The sequence below is a fragment of the Anabas testudineus genome, chromosome 18 (genome assembly GCF_900324465.2).
Source record: "Anabas testudineus chromosome 18, fAnaTes1.2, whole genome shotgun sequence".
Taxonomy (NCBI): domain Eukaryota; kingdom Metazoa; phylum Chordata; class Actinopteri; order Anabantiformes; family Anabantidae; genus Anabas; species Anabas testudineus.
The window spans coordinates 25,865,007-25,879,864 of NC_046627.1; the positions used below are offsets into that span (position 1 = coordinate 25,865,007).

At 43.4% G+C, this 14,858-nt stretch overlaps 1 protein-coding gene across 7 annotated transcripts in view; it reads right to left on the reverse strand.

Annotated features, from left to right (window-relative positions):
* The window catches only part of kdm6ba (lysine (K)-specific demethylase 6B, a), an 88,344-nt gene that overhangs the window by 18,315 nt on the left and 55,171 nt on the right, over positions 1-14,858 (reverse strand). For 5 of the 7 annotated variants that reach the window (XM_026352559.1, XM_026352555.1, XM_026352557.1 and 2 more), the window contains one exon: positions 10,282-10,336. The gene's annotated coding sequence lies outside the window, so the exon portion shown is untranslated. Of the gene's footprint in view, positions 1-5,005; positions 5,365-10,281; positions 10,337-14,858 lie in introns of those variants that run through there. The other 2 variants (XM_026352558.1, XM_026352560.1) reach the window with 1 other exon arrangement.

Below are 14,858 nucleotides of genomic sequence, written 5' to 3' on the forward strand. Positions count from 1 at the left end.
TTAATTTTTCTGAGCAGTGTAGATTAAGTGAACTGATGTGACTAATAAGTCCACAGATGTGAAACAAGAAGAGCCAATTCAAAAACCTGTTTCACTCATGGTTCCTAAAATATACTTCAGTCTTCTTGTGTGAGTGGCACGTGTGTCCAACGCATGACTCACACGTGCCTCATCACGAAAACAACAGAGTCAACTGATTTGACTTTTTTTTGGGTGCTAGGTAAAAAGCCTTGCTTGTTTTCTTTTTAGCTTCTGGTAAAAGTGAGTGACAAACACATGATGACAGAATGAATGTGTGTGTGTGTGTGTGTGTGTGTGTGTGTACTGAATAACTAATACTTGTACGCCTGCCTCATTTTCACAGAAACTGTATTATAGAGGAAACATCAGTTCAGATTTCTCGTCAGATTTTCTCAAATGTGCTTTTGTGCCCCTTACTGGGCCGAGGTGTGTGTGTGAGTGTGTCTGTGTGAGAGAGAGAGACAGAGATAGAAAAAGACAATGACTCAGTTCTTGGCTTGTAACTCTAAAGAAAAAAAAACTGCATATAAATCCCAACAAACCAGATATCGGAGTATGTGGGTGTTTCATTTACAACCGACAATGGCTTAATCGCCGTCACTCTCGATTTCCACACTTCAGCAACCTTAAAAGCCCCCAAACTTTTATTTCTGCTTCTCTTGGTGATTGTTTTCGATAACAAATCAGGACAAAAGGGAACGTTGCTGCCTCCTTTCAGAGGAAAAACTGTCTCAAAAATCAGAAGTGCAAAATCCCCCTCCCTCACACTGCCGTCTCGCTCCAGGTGCTTCTATTCCACATCCAGGGCCAACACACACACACACACACACACACACACACACACACACACACACTGACTAGCGCAGAAATGCACTAAACAAGACGACAGACTCTGCTCCCTTGGTAACAGTTGCCAGGGGAACCGGCTGCGTCTTCACTAACAGTTATTAAACTAAGCTAGAGAGGCAGAGATAGACACAGAGAGGAATTCATAATAGGTTTGATGAGAGGTCTTTACTGACCAACATGTTTACAGGACGAGCTGACCTCATACACCATCCTCTTCCTCTCTGAACTCACAACATTATGTCTCATCAGAAAGCCTGTGTGTGTGTGTGTGTGTGAATAACAAAAAACAACATGAACATGAATGCCTCTCAGTTATTGGCAGCATGTGTGCAGATGGACGGTGCACTGTTGTTCTTACAGTGGGTGTTATTACGCACCGATCATTTTGACTTTTCAGAACAAATGTGACGCAAGCTGAGCTGCTTTGTTATGACGGTGAAGTTCGTTCGTTTAGCCCAGAGAACTTTCAAGGCCTGTTTAAAATTCCTCAAATACCAGTGATGTTGATCTTTGAGCCTCTTTCTTCCTCTATTAATCTCTTCCTAGCCGAGTTATCACTTATTTTGCCAGTGTGGTGGAGGTGGGTGACAGTAGTCGCTGGAGGTTAGGGGAGGTAAAAAGGAAGGAAGAGAATTCTTTCCAGAGTGTGAGAAAGTTTGTGTAATTTTGTGTGTGAGTCACACGCACAGTGTAGGTGTAGGTTCATACACCCCCCTTCACTGTGGCATCGTCATCACTGGCAAACAACCAGGGATAATAAAGGGGAACTGAACTCAGGGGGAAAAACATACTTCAGAACCACCCCCTTACTTCATAGCACAGCTCCATTTGCTCAAAGGATTAAGATGACCACCCTCCTTTCTCCAATATCGCTGTTGATTCTCCGTTTAAAATGCTGCCATGTTTTATGTTAGCTCATTTACTTGGCTTTTGGCTACATTTGAATAGTTGCCTGCTCCCGTGAAAGCTCTCGGTGAGCTCACTCCTCTGCCTCAGGACTGAATTATTCAGTTGTGCTTTTCTGTTCTCTGGTCCAAAACAGACCGCAGCTGCATGTATGACTGATATTTATAGTTATGGATGTCTAAGCCTGGGGTTGGATGGCAGTATATGGCCCATAGGAAACTACAGAGAAATAAATAATAGGGAGCATGACTTCATCCATAGATTTGAGCGATTAATATAATGCAAACTGCATTTCCAGAGTTCTGGACTAAAAGCTTATTAATGTGTACAAAGTGGTATTAGCACTGTAATCTCTCGTTTGTTATAACTCTTTTATTTTGTAAGGTAACTCCATTTGAATGTTATTTCTGTTGCCATGACACACCTATTATTTACTAATTATTAAAATGTTCATATAATCATCTTTTATTATATATGGCACCCCCATACGTCAGCCTGTGTCCTGTTTTGTGGGCCCTGGCCCCCACTTCAGGAGACGATAACCCACACCAACCAGTGTCACACTGCATGGTGGAATTCCACACTTGGTTGATTGAGTTTTTGACCCTTATCTGCAACCAGACTAAAACTTTGATCCTGCAGTCTGGACGAACCAGGTGTACTGAAATGTTTGCACTCACCACAGGAGACTAAATAAACTGAAGACGGCCAATCAGCACAAAGCCCAGCTGCAAAGCAATAAAGCTAGGTACTTTACTATAAATACTACACAGTAGGAATTGAAATAGTGACGTTTATGTCCCTTTAAATATTTAGCATCTCTTCCAACATGACTTGACGGGAAATTCCCTAACTGCTCTCCAAACAACAGTATGCAGCATAACTCGTGTTTTAACGCCTGGCCTGTTGGGGTGTGTGGGGAGTGTTTGAGAAACTGTCAGCCCAGCAGATGTTGCCCTTCGCCTCCCTTGTTCTCTCACACTCTCTCGTTTTGTGTTGCTCTCTGAAGGAGAAATGACACCTTTTACTGGAAAGCCTGCAACCGGTGGCGTCATATAAATGTTTCATCATCACATCTAACTACTTGCCTCCCTTCTGCTTCCCTTTTTCTATTTCTTTTCAGTCAAAGACAACAAAAGCAGTAAAGAAATAGAACTCTGGACTCTCACATAAGACACACACACACACACACACACACACACACACACACACACACACACACACACACACACACACACCACAGAGCTCTTGTTTCATCACCGTTAACTGTCGAAATAGATGAGTAAGCACTTTAAACCAGCCTACTGACCCGTTTCCTATGCGAGCTAAACACAAATTAAAACTCTTAATTGGATCACAGTAATCCTGTATTTGCCTATTGCACCCCCATCAAGCTACATATGGTGAGTGGGGATAGGATTGAGAAACTATCCACACACACACACACACACACACACACACACACACACACACACACACACACACACACACACACTCCTCTTCTGCTTACTCAAGTTATGTGACTCACTACTATTGTTGAGCTAGCACTCTTATTTCCACCGTCACCTCCCTCACTCCCTGCTGGTGTGTGTGTGTGTGTGTGTGTGTGTGTGTGTGTCACTTTAATATGCCTCCATGTTCGTCATCAGTCATAGTAAAATGGGCGGCGATTGTTCATTCACACACACGCACGCATGCTCCTATTGAGATCACGGGACAAACGTGGGCGGGGAGAGCTGAGGCAGCACTCAGCCGCTCCGGTGTGGAGCTTTAACTTTTTACAACCTCCGACATCAAACGGGGAAACAAAACGCGCGGCTGGTTTCCATGTCAATCGATCTGATTGATCGGAAGTCACCTTCAAAGGCTCTCTGCGACCCCATGCCTGCACACCTCGCTCTTCCTGACCTGGCCTCGGTTATTGCGGGCAATAAAAGAGGCAAATAAGCCCCTCGGCCTGCTGCAAGTTCCCATCAGCTGCAGGACCGATGAAGAGCACCGGGTAATGTTTGACGCCTGTGAGCGGCGAGGCGACAACACGCTGCACTGTCCTTAGAGAACCCACTCCATCAAGCCGCTGCTGTTTTACTAATGACGCTCCATCAGTCCGGGTCAACCTGTCCAAAGTCCAGAGAGTCGCGGGTCAGAAACAAAGACCTGTCGTCAGCTGAGGTGTGGAGACTAAACCCAGCTGACTGCAGGGAGGAGGGGGGGGGCATCATCGTAGAGATCAGGGGGAGAACAGCGACAGAGTCACTGGGACGTCCTGCATCGATGCCCCCCCCCCTATATGATTCTTATTATATGGTAACAGATCAGCTACTATGTGCTCGGACTTGGTGCACTGACCAACCGTGAAACCCAGACCTTACAGCACCAAAACAGCGCCCCTCCCCCCCCAAGAAGAGAGGTGATGCAAATCACTTCCTTTCAATCCTGCTCTTTGTGTGTAAGGACTGACTGGGGGTGATGGGGGAGGCACCTACCCATTCACTTTATACGGCTGCCGACCTCAGTGATCCTGTCCACCCCCACTCACTCACAATGGGGTGAGGTCTCCTTACACAGGCAATTTTCTCTCCATGTCCTCTAGTTCTCCTTCCCTTTTCTAGCCATGGGATGATCATGAGTTTTCACGGCAACAATGTGCCAGATCAACTGTCATCTGTAGACGGTGCCATTATCAGCCCTGCACTACGACAGAGCACAGCCTACATGGAAATGCCCTTGAAAGTTGGGGGATGTTTTGGTAACATTTGCCACAAAACCCCCATAAACCCCAAACCTCCATCAAAGCCATGTTCCAGCAAATACCCTGATCCACGTGCACTGACTGATTAAACATGCTCGTGAAGATCAATCGTGGATCTGATGAAAACAATTCGCCGAATTGAGATACACGCGTGGGTTTTTGGTTTTGCGAGTCACCTGCCGAGAAAAAACACAGCGAAAATCCCCCACCTCATCGATCACAGGCGATCAGAGGTTCGGCTTTAATCAATGACGATAATTCGCTCAGTATCGTCCTGAATGGTAAGTAGTAAACAACACTGGAGAATAATCAATGGCACATGATACACAGAAGAAAACATCTAACGGTGCCGGTGCATTCAGGTTGAACACAGTCCAACTTACTAGAGCAGTGTGTCTACTCCTGACTTCCCCGATTACAACCAAAACAAAGTCCGAGACTGGACTTTTAAATGCTGCCGCTCCCCACGGCACTCACCGTTCATTCAGCTGTTTCAGATGAGGATGAGGATGATGATGAATTATTCCCAGTGTGTAACGTGGTGCCTTTAGCTCCACTCTCCTTCTCGATCGCTCGCTTTTATCCGCTGTTCGAGCTCCGAGTCTGCGGACAAATTCCCGAGCAGCCGGGCTGGGTGGAGGGCAGCTCCAGCCCTGTAATCCCCGTGAGTCTCCGTCGCTTCCTGAAGAACCAGCGGTGAAACTCGATCCGCCTGACGGCCCGAGCTCCTCTCAGGTGTCCGCCACAGGCTCCCTGTTCTCAGACCGAGTGTTTGAGTCCGGCTCGCTCGGGTCCGTGTGTGCGCGCAGAGCTCCCACAGCAGACAGCAGGGCTCGTGTTGCGCTCGGCTCCGTTTTTAAAGGGACAGACAGACGCACGCACGCACGCGACGTCACCTGCGGCCCCGGAATTCCCTGACAGCTCAGACCGGACCTGCTCCTCCAGGGAGGGTTATTAATTCATCCGTACCTTCGTATTTTTACCTCACTCCAGGCTTTTTTCGACGGACTCGTGACCGACTGTTCGACTCGGTGAGGTTTCCGTGTGAGCGTCTATTTTGGGAGGAGGAAGAGTGTTCCGTCCTGACGCCATGCTGCACAGCGAGGCGTCGGTGCCATGGTTAGATCCAGTGAGCGATACAGGGATCCAGATAATCGATATTCTAAAATGACTTTATGTAAGGTTATAATCAGCTGTAGACAACAAGAGTTAACACGCACACTGTAAGATACGTTTAATTCGATGCTACTGTATTTTATATATGGATTATAAATACAAAGATGTTCTACTGAAACGTAAAGGGTTTGTACATTTAAGTTCAGAGCAGGTGTCAAATAGATTATAAGTGACCTGCAAAGCTTTAGAAAAGGACTCTAATGGTCCCTAATTAAACTAGAAGTTACAACTCATCCACAACTATTTATTAAAAGGTATATTATGAAATGAGGTACCTACAGTATGTTCATCCTCATCCTCATATATAAATATGATAAGATTAGTTGTGTAACTTAATTTTAGATTTTGATCTTGATTAGACAACATCTATATATGCTATGATGTTAAAGCTGTGGGGTGCACTTACAAGCTCTGCAGCTAATAAATAAAAGCTAATACTGCACCTTTTTTCCTTTTCTTTTCTAGTTTCTATTATTTACTAAATTGTGGGTCTATGCTGAGGAGATTGATGGAGTGCTGCTCGATGTCTCCACAATCCATTCATGCTTTTACTCATTAGCTATCCTGTAGAGGGTTGTAGGAGTGCTGCAACCTATCCCAGCTGTCATTAGGTGAGAGCTGCGTTGCCCTTCCTCCATAAACACCCCACATAAACCCAGCCGAGAAGGTGTAGGATGAGTACAGCACAGAGTGAAAAGCAGCCAACCAGTGCTCAGCATAGGTAGGAACTCCTTCAGGAGTATGGGAAAAACATATGAGGCGACTACTTCATGAAGTTGGTTGAGAGAATGCCTCAAGCATGCAGAGCTGAGAAGCAAATGCATACAAATCAACAATGCATACAAAGCAAATGTTTTCTTCATAGCTTTGATCTGTTCACTATTGTAGAAAAGAACAGAAAGGGATACTGCACATGCAGTCAAAAACACCAAGCAGTCAGATAATCCTGTGTGAGGTAAACACGGCTTTAAGACACACAAATTGGTCTCTAAGGCCGGAAACATTTGTTCCAGCTTTTCCTCGCCAAAGTAACCATCCTGTACTCTGTAACAGTGCCAAAGAGCCACGTTGGTACAACCAACTGTATGTGTCACACATACACAGAGGGGTTATATTTAGAAAGCACAGCCACAGCAGGAGAACAGGAGGCAAAATTAGCTACCACAGGGAAGACGTGAGTGTGTCACGAATTATGCTGAGGCCGTGACATAAGGATACACACACGACAGACAGTTTATTTATGGTCACAATAAATCTAAATAACTAAATAAGGTAAAAAGAACATTCTGAAATTGATCAGTCCTGCTGTCTTGTCCGTCTCATTTCACAACAGACTACTCACATTTTCAACAACTGAAGGCATTTCTGCTTCTTGAGTATGTAGAGAAGAGTGACAGCAGGGGTTTGTGTGGTCTATATACAAACCCCTGGTGGAGTAAGTGCATGGCATGTGCGGTATGTACCACCATGGTGGATCTAGAGTCTATTGTCAAGAGACAAAGAATGTTCAATAATGTGTGGTGTGTTGTGAAAAAGGAGGGTCGAGGCACAGCGGGGGTTTGACAGTGGGAGGCAGTGTGTTTGTATATGGATGTTTTGTTGTTTGTTTGTTAGGGGTTTGTGGAGAAATCAGCTGCATACTACGAAGAATACAGTTGTTACAGTTGTATAATGTGTATGAAACTGCAACAAATGCAAAAATGAAATGGAAACATTTCCAGCTGCTAGTTTGCCTGCAAAAAAGCAAAAGAGCAAAAATAGGAAGTTAATGAGCAGGCGATAAAGCCACAGCATTGCTCTCTAAATTGATGTAAGCTGTTAAACTTTTTTCTTTATGGTAATTAAACTCCAGATGATGTAATGACATACTCTGAAGTCAAGCACCTCTAACGTTAAAATAATCTGGGCGTGTATATAACACATAAAATCAGCTGAAAGACTTTTTTATATCATCATCTGGAAGCTATTGCACCATGAACTGCTACAGTCCTTAATTATCCAGCATGAGTGCATAGAGTATGTAGGCTATTATCAGCTCTTCACTTTGGTGTATGTTGTCAATGTTCTATTTGTGCACTGGTCTTTCCTGAAGTAAAACACACTGACAGTACCATTTGTGCAAATGCTGCTCATGATGAAAGTCATTTCAGTTAGCTATTCTACCAAGATCATACAAAGCCATATTGTCCTATTGCTCCCTGTGTGAAATTACACTGTATGAGTTTTACTGCTTTATGTGCAGCAATGTGAGTGTAATTGCACTGTATAGTATGGTGGGAGACCATTATTAATCCTGCACTGTAAACAGGAAGAGGATTGTTGACTGATGTGGGTACGGGTGGGACTCTTGTGTACCTCATATACACTGTCCCCCCAAAGACACACAGCCACACACAGCTTCCTCTGGTAGAGTCAGAGAATATCAAATGTATGTCTGAGTTTAAATCCCCTACATCCTCTCCCACAACAAGGGAAGTGGGGGGAACTGTGGGTGTAAATAAAGTGATTTGGGACAAGGACGACAGTTCTCACAGTCCACTTACATATATATACACACACACACACACACACACACACACACACACACACACACACACACACACACACACAATGTAATACTGATGAGGCCCAGACAGAGGAACAGTACAAGAAAGTAAGTTTGTGAGCTGCTGTATCTGTGCTCTGCAATTGGAGGAAACTGTGTCCCTGGTACAGATGGTGCTTCTCCTCTGATATGTAGGATCGTGAGTGGGACTGTGTGTGTGTGTGTGTGTGTGTGTACATGTGGCACACCATGAGTCAGCCTTTTGGGTACACTGAGAGACCGACAGACGTGATAATAATCACCTCCACACACATACTCACACACAGTCACACTGGAAGGAGACAGACAGTATGGCTTAGCACACCCACATATAGCAGCCATGTAACCAGCTGAATGGAGCTCTACAGCCCAGATAATTAAGGCTCTTATTCAAGGAGAGAGGGGCCGACAGGGAGCCCAGCTTTCACTCTAGTTACTCAAACAACCAGCTAATCCCAACTGTAGCTGTATGATAAGATAAGGACTCCAGTCCTGCTTAATATCCTCACCATCCTAAAGTTATACATATTAAAAAGTAAACCCAACTTCAAGGAGCTTAAAATGCTCAGATGTCTAATTGGTCAGTTTCCTCTTAAAAAAAGAGAATATAGACACCAAGATGTGTCCTTAGTGGGTATAATATAAGCTTTGGTGCCACATGCTAACAATTTTTTATGCTGTGTTGAGTCTGTGGTTAAACAAACAGTAAATACTCAGTAGCAGGAAATTTTTTTTAACAGCTCTAAATTTAAACTGAGGTTCATCAAGAATAACATGGTCAAATTGAAAATAACGTGTGAAATACTCCTTTGAACTACATTAGAGAATTGTAACTGCTGTTGTAGGATTGTACTCTAATAACCTGCGCACATTAGCTGTGTTGCAATTGTTATTCAATGTCAGCCTCCCTCGTAAAATCCATCAAAATTCAATCCAAATATCCAAATAGTAGCACAGTAAATGTAAGCATTGGTGGAAGTCTTGTGCACAGGCTGTTTTGAGTGTTGAAAAATAAACCTGCATTAATGAATTAGATTAATGTGTTTGTGTCTGTTCATATTATAATTAGGAATGTGACTAATGCTTGTTTGATTTATCTGGAGAAAATTTTCTTGATTGCTTTATCTGTAACATGTCAGACAAATGTGAACTGTACTCACAATTTCTCTAGGGTGAGCTAAAGTGTTGCTTAAGGATCCTACCAATGGGAGAACAGTGACAATAATCCATATGTGAGAAACTTAAACCACTGAATTTTTGGCCTTTTTGTAAAATGTCATAAAGAATTATCTCAGTTGTTGCTGATTAACTTCAGTCAGTGCAGGAAAAAAATGATTCTGGCGTTTATTACTTTAGGAAGTTTATGGGGAAATGTACCATTCATGACACACACTTGGTGCATTGCTTGAACACTGGTTCAACAGAAAGAGCAAGCAAAGCATCTTTTTATACTCTCATGTAGCTTTGAAGAGCACAGAGCTGAAAGTTTAAAACATGACTCAGATAACTTTAAAGTACACAGCTCTTTGAAGACTTTACAAGACTATACAGACACACACTATTAAAAAGAACTGTTGATTTTATGTGTGAAAGATTTCAAAAAAGGAGCAGCAGTCTATTCACACTCATGATTTCACAACCCACAACCTTCTTAACTATGTTGTTTGTGTGTATGCACATATTGTACTTGTATTTTTTTACTCCTACTCTCATCTTACACACTCTCTTTTGACACATTTCGCCCTGCTCCTCTACCTGTGTAACCTCAATACTGTGCAATGCTGCTCATGTGTGTGAGCGTGTGCATGAATTGTGAAACATTAACTTGGCAGTACTTGCCTGTTAATGAACATCGGTATTCACATAAAGAAGGTGGACGAAAGAACAGAGAAAAACTTGAGAAAGTGCAGGACAGCGCCCTGTCACTAAGAAACAGTGTAAGAAGCAGAAGCAATTCAACTGTATAAACTAAAAAGGTAAAAGAGAGCCTTACCTGGTGATCATGGATAGCGTAGTCCGTCTCTTTCAGCAGGCTATCATGACACGTCCTGAAACCACAATATAGAAAAACAAAAGGTCAGTTAAACTTTGCCACTTGATCACTATGAATACAATCAAATCTGTCATAATGGGCTGAGGTCAACATTCAGTCCATCAAAATTCAGTTTAGCAATAATCAGCCTAAAATTGAACTACAGCAATGTGTGTTGGGGATGATGAGGACGGGGTCAAACACAGCTGACATTCCAGTGTGAGTGGAAGCAGTGACCAACAATCAGCACTCTAGTAAAGGGTTAATGGATCAGAACACACACGTGAACCATAGGTGGTCTGTTATTCTCTCTACTTGTTTCATCATGCATGTGTGATGTTTGCTGACTGTTCTGCAGTCATGATGCACTCTATGTCATTTGGTGTGGGGGTATGAAACCGCAGTGTCTGTGTGTCAGCCAAAATGCACAGCAGGGCCTGAACCAGCACTGTGGCCAACTTTTTGTGCGTGTTCCTCATGTGCCGCCTGTTCAGTGATTCACAGTGTCAGTGCTGGGTCACATGACTGAGAACAGGTGGTACTCTGGTATACCTCTCCACCTCCTATACAAACAGCAGCAAAAACACCCCTCCACCCAGCATACAACACATGTGAAGTACTTAAACACTAAAGCAGGCTTGGTTACACACAAATGTACCACACATACCACAGAAACAGGGAAAGAGAGGAAAATAGGAAGGCAAAGGTACACACATGTACTTTATTTCTGTCATGTACATATACACAGAATATGCCCTTTCAATAAACGGTTGTGGTTGACACCTTTTGAAACCTAAATGTCAGCGCCTCTTCACCTCTCCTGCCCCCTCACTTCTAACTTCTTAGCCTATTTACTCCTCACTATTTCATTGTGCAACAGCTATATGACCTGCAACATACAGGCATAAAACACTTGGCTCATTTTGCTTTGGTAAAGACTGCAGTGCTAAACTCACCATGTCTGTGAACCCACAAGCCGAACCTTGCTCCTTTATTCATCTCATATCTCCTTTCTCATTCTTCTGGCGTCTAACTCTTGTGTCTTTCTTTCACCTGTTCTGATATTCTACCTACAGGGCTGCAACATAAAACACACCCACACTTGGCGCCTTCCATATGTTTTTTAGCTGAGCACGCACACACAGAACCAATGCAGTATACCTTCCCTGAGGCAGGTTATGCATGTGTGTGTGACAGTTGTATCAATACAAGGCAAATATAGCTGGCTCAGCCTTCACTGATCTCGCAGCCTTGTGGTTAAAGCCCGCAACCTTTGCACTCAAGGTCAAAGGTCTCTCCCCCTAAAGGGGCACAGCTGGCCACACTGTAAAGGCAGAGCTGCAGTGTGTGAAAATGTGGATATATTTGATTAGGAGGATGAATTGTTGCAAGGGTAAAATATATTCTTTTGTGACACATGATGAAATGTCACAAGCTTTGACATAATCATTTGACCTTGATCAATATCAGAACTGTGGCGAGAAGGAGGACTGTGAGCAAGATAACGACAAAGTGAAAGAGTGAGCAAACGAGCGAATATGACAAAGGGTGTACGAGAAAGACAAAATTACAGAAAAGGGTAATCAAATATTCATTTCCAGTTGTATTGAAACAGATAATGATAAACAAAGAAAGAGCACAAGGAGAGAGAACAGGCGAGAAATAATTGAAGGTGAAGATATAGAAAGTGGTGTTTATCTTTTCTGTAAAGGTTAACCAGTAGGAGCATCTCCCTTTGACATTAACCAGCACAGACAGAGAGGAAGAGGGGTGGAGCTCACTGAGAAGCTCTAGTATGACCCTGAGTAGCTGATGGGAATAAAGGCTTGTCGCATGACAAAAACACTACAGTTTAGCCTTTAAACTAACATCCATTTTTTCATCTTTACCCTCATTAATACAGAGCAGAAAGTTGTCATGGAAACACCCACATGACAGCAGCATGGTTTACAGTACAAACATATAGTTTATGTTACTAAGTAATGGACGCTTGCACGTATTTGACAGTGTGAGTTGCTGGATGATGCCTCATTGCATTGCAGCAAATGTTGATCAAGGTTTAATTTGTTTGTCCCTGCAAATTGTTTCTTCCAAGACATGGTAGATTTGTCATAAACAATGGACCATATCTTACATGTAGTTTAGAATACAGCCTTACAGCTGTGAAAATCATGCCTTTGTGTAAAAACTAACTTGCCTAATAAAGGATACACATCCATCCAACCCCAAAACACATACAATGTGCAAACACACAGAGCTATGGACACATTAATATGTTGTACATACGCAATTAGGTATACACACCTCTTTTGTGAGTGTGCAATCTGACACCTGAGTTTCTACTGACCAAGTGTACAGCAAAAGCAAACACATTCACCACACACACACACACACACACACACACACACACACACACACACCTCCTCAGCATGTGTGAGCCTGCATGGCGTGAGCAGAATAGCCATGCTTGAGCTACTCCAGTCCTTAGTCACAGGTGATTCAGTAGGTCTCTTCATGTTTGGGCAACAGGCATCATACCTGCACATACACTCGCAAATGCATGCAGACAAACATTAAATAGCAGGCTGCTACAGGAATGGTGGTTAATGACAGTATTTTTTTCCTCAGTGTCTTTCGGGCTCCATTCGCCGTCTGCCTGTGTGTCTCACTGTACCACGACAATTTGCCTGCTGTGCTTTCTGCTGTTTATGTAAAGGCTTAGGACAGGTCAAATCCTTAAATGACCCTTTAGCATGAGATGCACACTTCAAGAAAGTAGGACACTTGGTTGGGCGAACTGCTTCAGATCTTGTCACACAACATCTGGAACTTATGTAAAATACCAGGATGGGGGAAGATAAGAACATTTGGAAGAAAAGCCTTTCAACCCTTCAGATGAGCCAAAAAACGTACATATAAACTGGATAGGGGATGTATTATTTTGTGTGCATGCCTTAGTGTGGCAGCAGGTCTGTTTTGTGCCTCGTTTGTCTGTAAACATGCATGTGTTTGTGTGGCCAGAGCTGGCGGAGCTACACACACTGAGGAGGAGTGTCAGGCTCACTGTGGTCGTGGCTGTTTGGCTCAGTGAACTTATGCCACATGGCTTCAGTAAAGGTCATGGTCACAACCAAGCCTGGCTTGCAAACCATCACACCCACTCCTACTCTCCCACACGCGCTAGTAGAGATGAAGTGGCAGAAAAGACAGACAGACTAACTTCCTCTGTGGGGACAAGCAGGAAAATGACACCCACATAGAGGAGGAGGGGGGTGACAGACTAGAGTCACACCACATACAACCCGGGACTGTCTCAAAATCCAGCCACCAAGAGCCTACAACCACACAAATAGGAAGAAAGAGAGACAGAAAGACAGAAGAATGAACAGTTGGCGATAAATCGTGTCTAGACAGACTCTAATGAATACAGCCCGGCTGTGGCCGCTGCCAAAACCAAGACCTGTGAACAGAATTGTGTGTGTGTTGTGAGAGAGAGGTCTGAGCAAGCACATGTAAATAAGTGTTTGATAAAAATAATCCTTCTACACTTGTCATGTGCCGTTTTTACCCTCACTGTCCCTTCTCTTTTTGTGACGCATACACACACTTTCACACACAAACCACACCACAGCAGCTGAATTGCGTGCGTCTCTCACAGCTGTAGACGGCAGTCAGAGCCACTGCAGTCCACGCCAGCAACGTCTTGTGACGTCAGCCCTTCAAAATAAAACATGGCTTTGTTGTTCTCCTCTGAAACTGTGTCTTGTCTACTTCATCACTAAAAACAGCATCTAATGTACCTTAGTGAAGAAGAACTCAGCAGAACACAAACGCGTGCACTTGAGATGAACATACCAGTGAGATACTGGACTACTTTGTTCTCTAGCACCACCATCAGGGAAACGTTTGCAGTTTTACACATTACAAAGGAGTCATTAGACGTCTTATCACAGCTTCAGTTTGTTTCAAAATTTCATCATTATATTACTATTTGAATTAAAATGACTACTACATGAACACATGAAAATACATATGTTGCAGTACAGGATATTAATAAGCACTGCAAACAGGCTGCAGAATGCAAGAATAAGTTTGCAATACCAACAGTAATGAGCTGACCACATGCATTCTGAAGAAACACTGATCACTCAAGCCTTGTAATATGCTAAACTGCACCATCATCAGCAAAACAACTCAAATCTCTGAGCACTATAGACTGTGTATGCTGACACACTCCTGTCAGGTCAAAAACAAAAACAACATTAGAATGAAGCACAGCAGGCAACAGGCATGCCTAAACCCGCTTCACACACAAACACATGCAGTCTGAGAAAAAGTGGCCCGAAGGCAACTCAGCGAAATAAACACCTTGGAAAAAGAAGAAAAGAAAGTGAACTTCTTTTTGAAGGTGATAAGTGGTGACTCTGATGAGTCACAACAACAGAACCTTCCTCACTTCTAAAACAAGTCTGTGTGAGAGTGCATAAACATGAAGAGTGAGAGGTGTTCATGAGGAAGGTATGCTTAAGGTTGGAGGG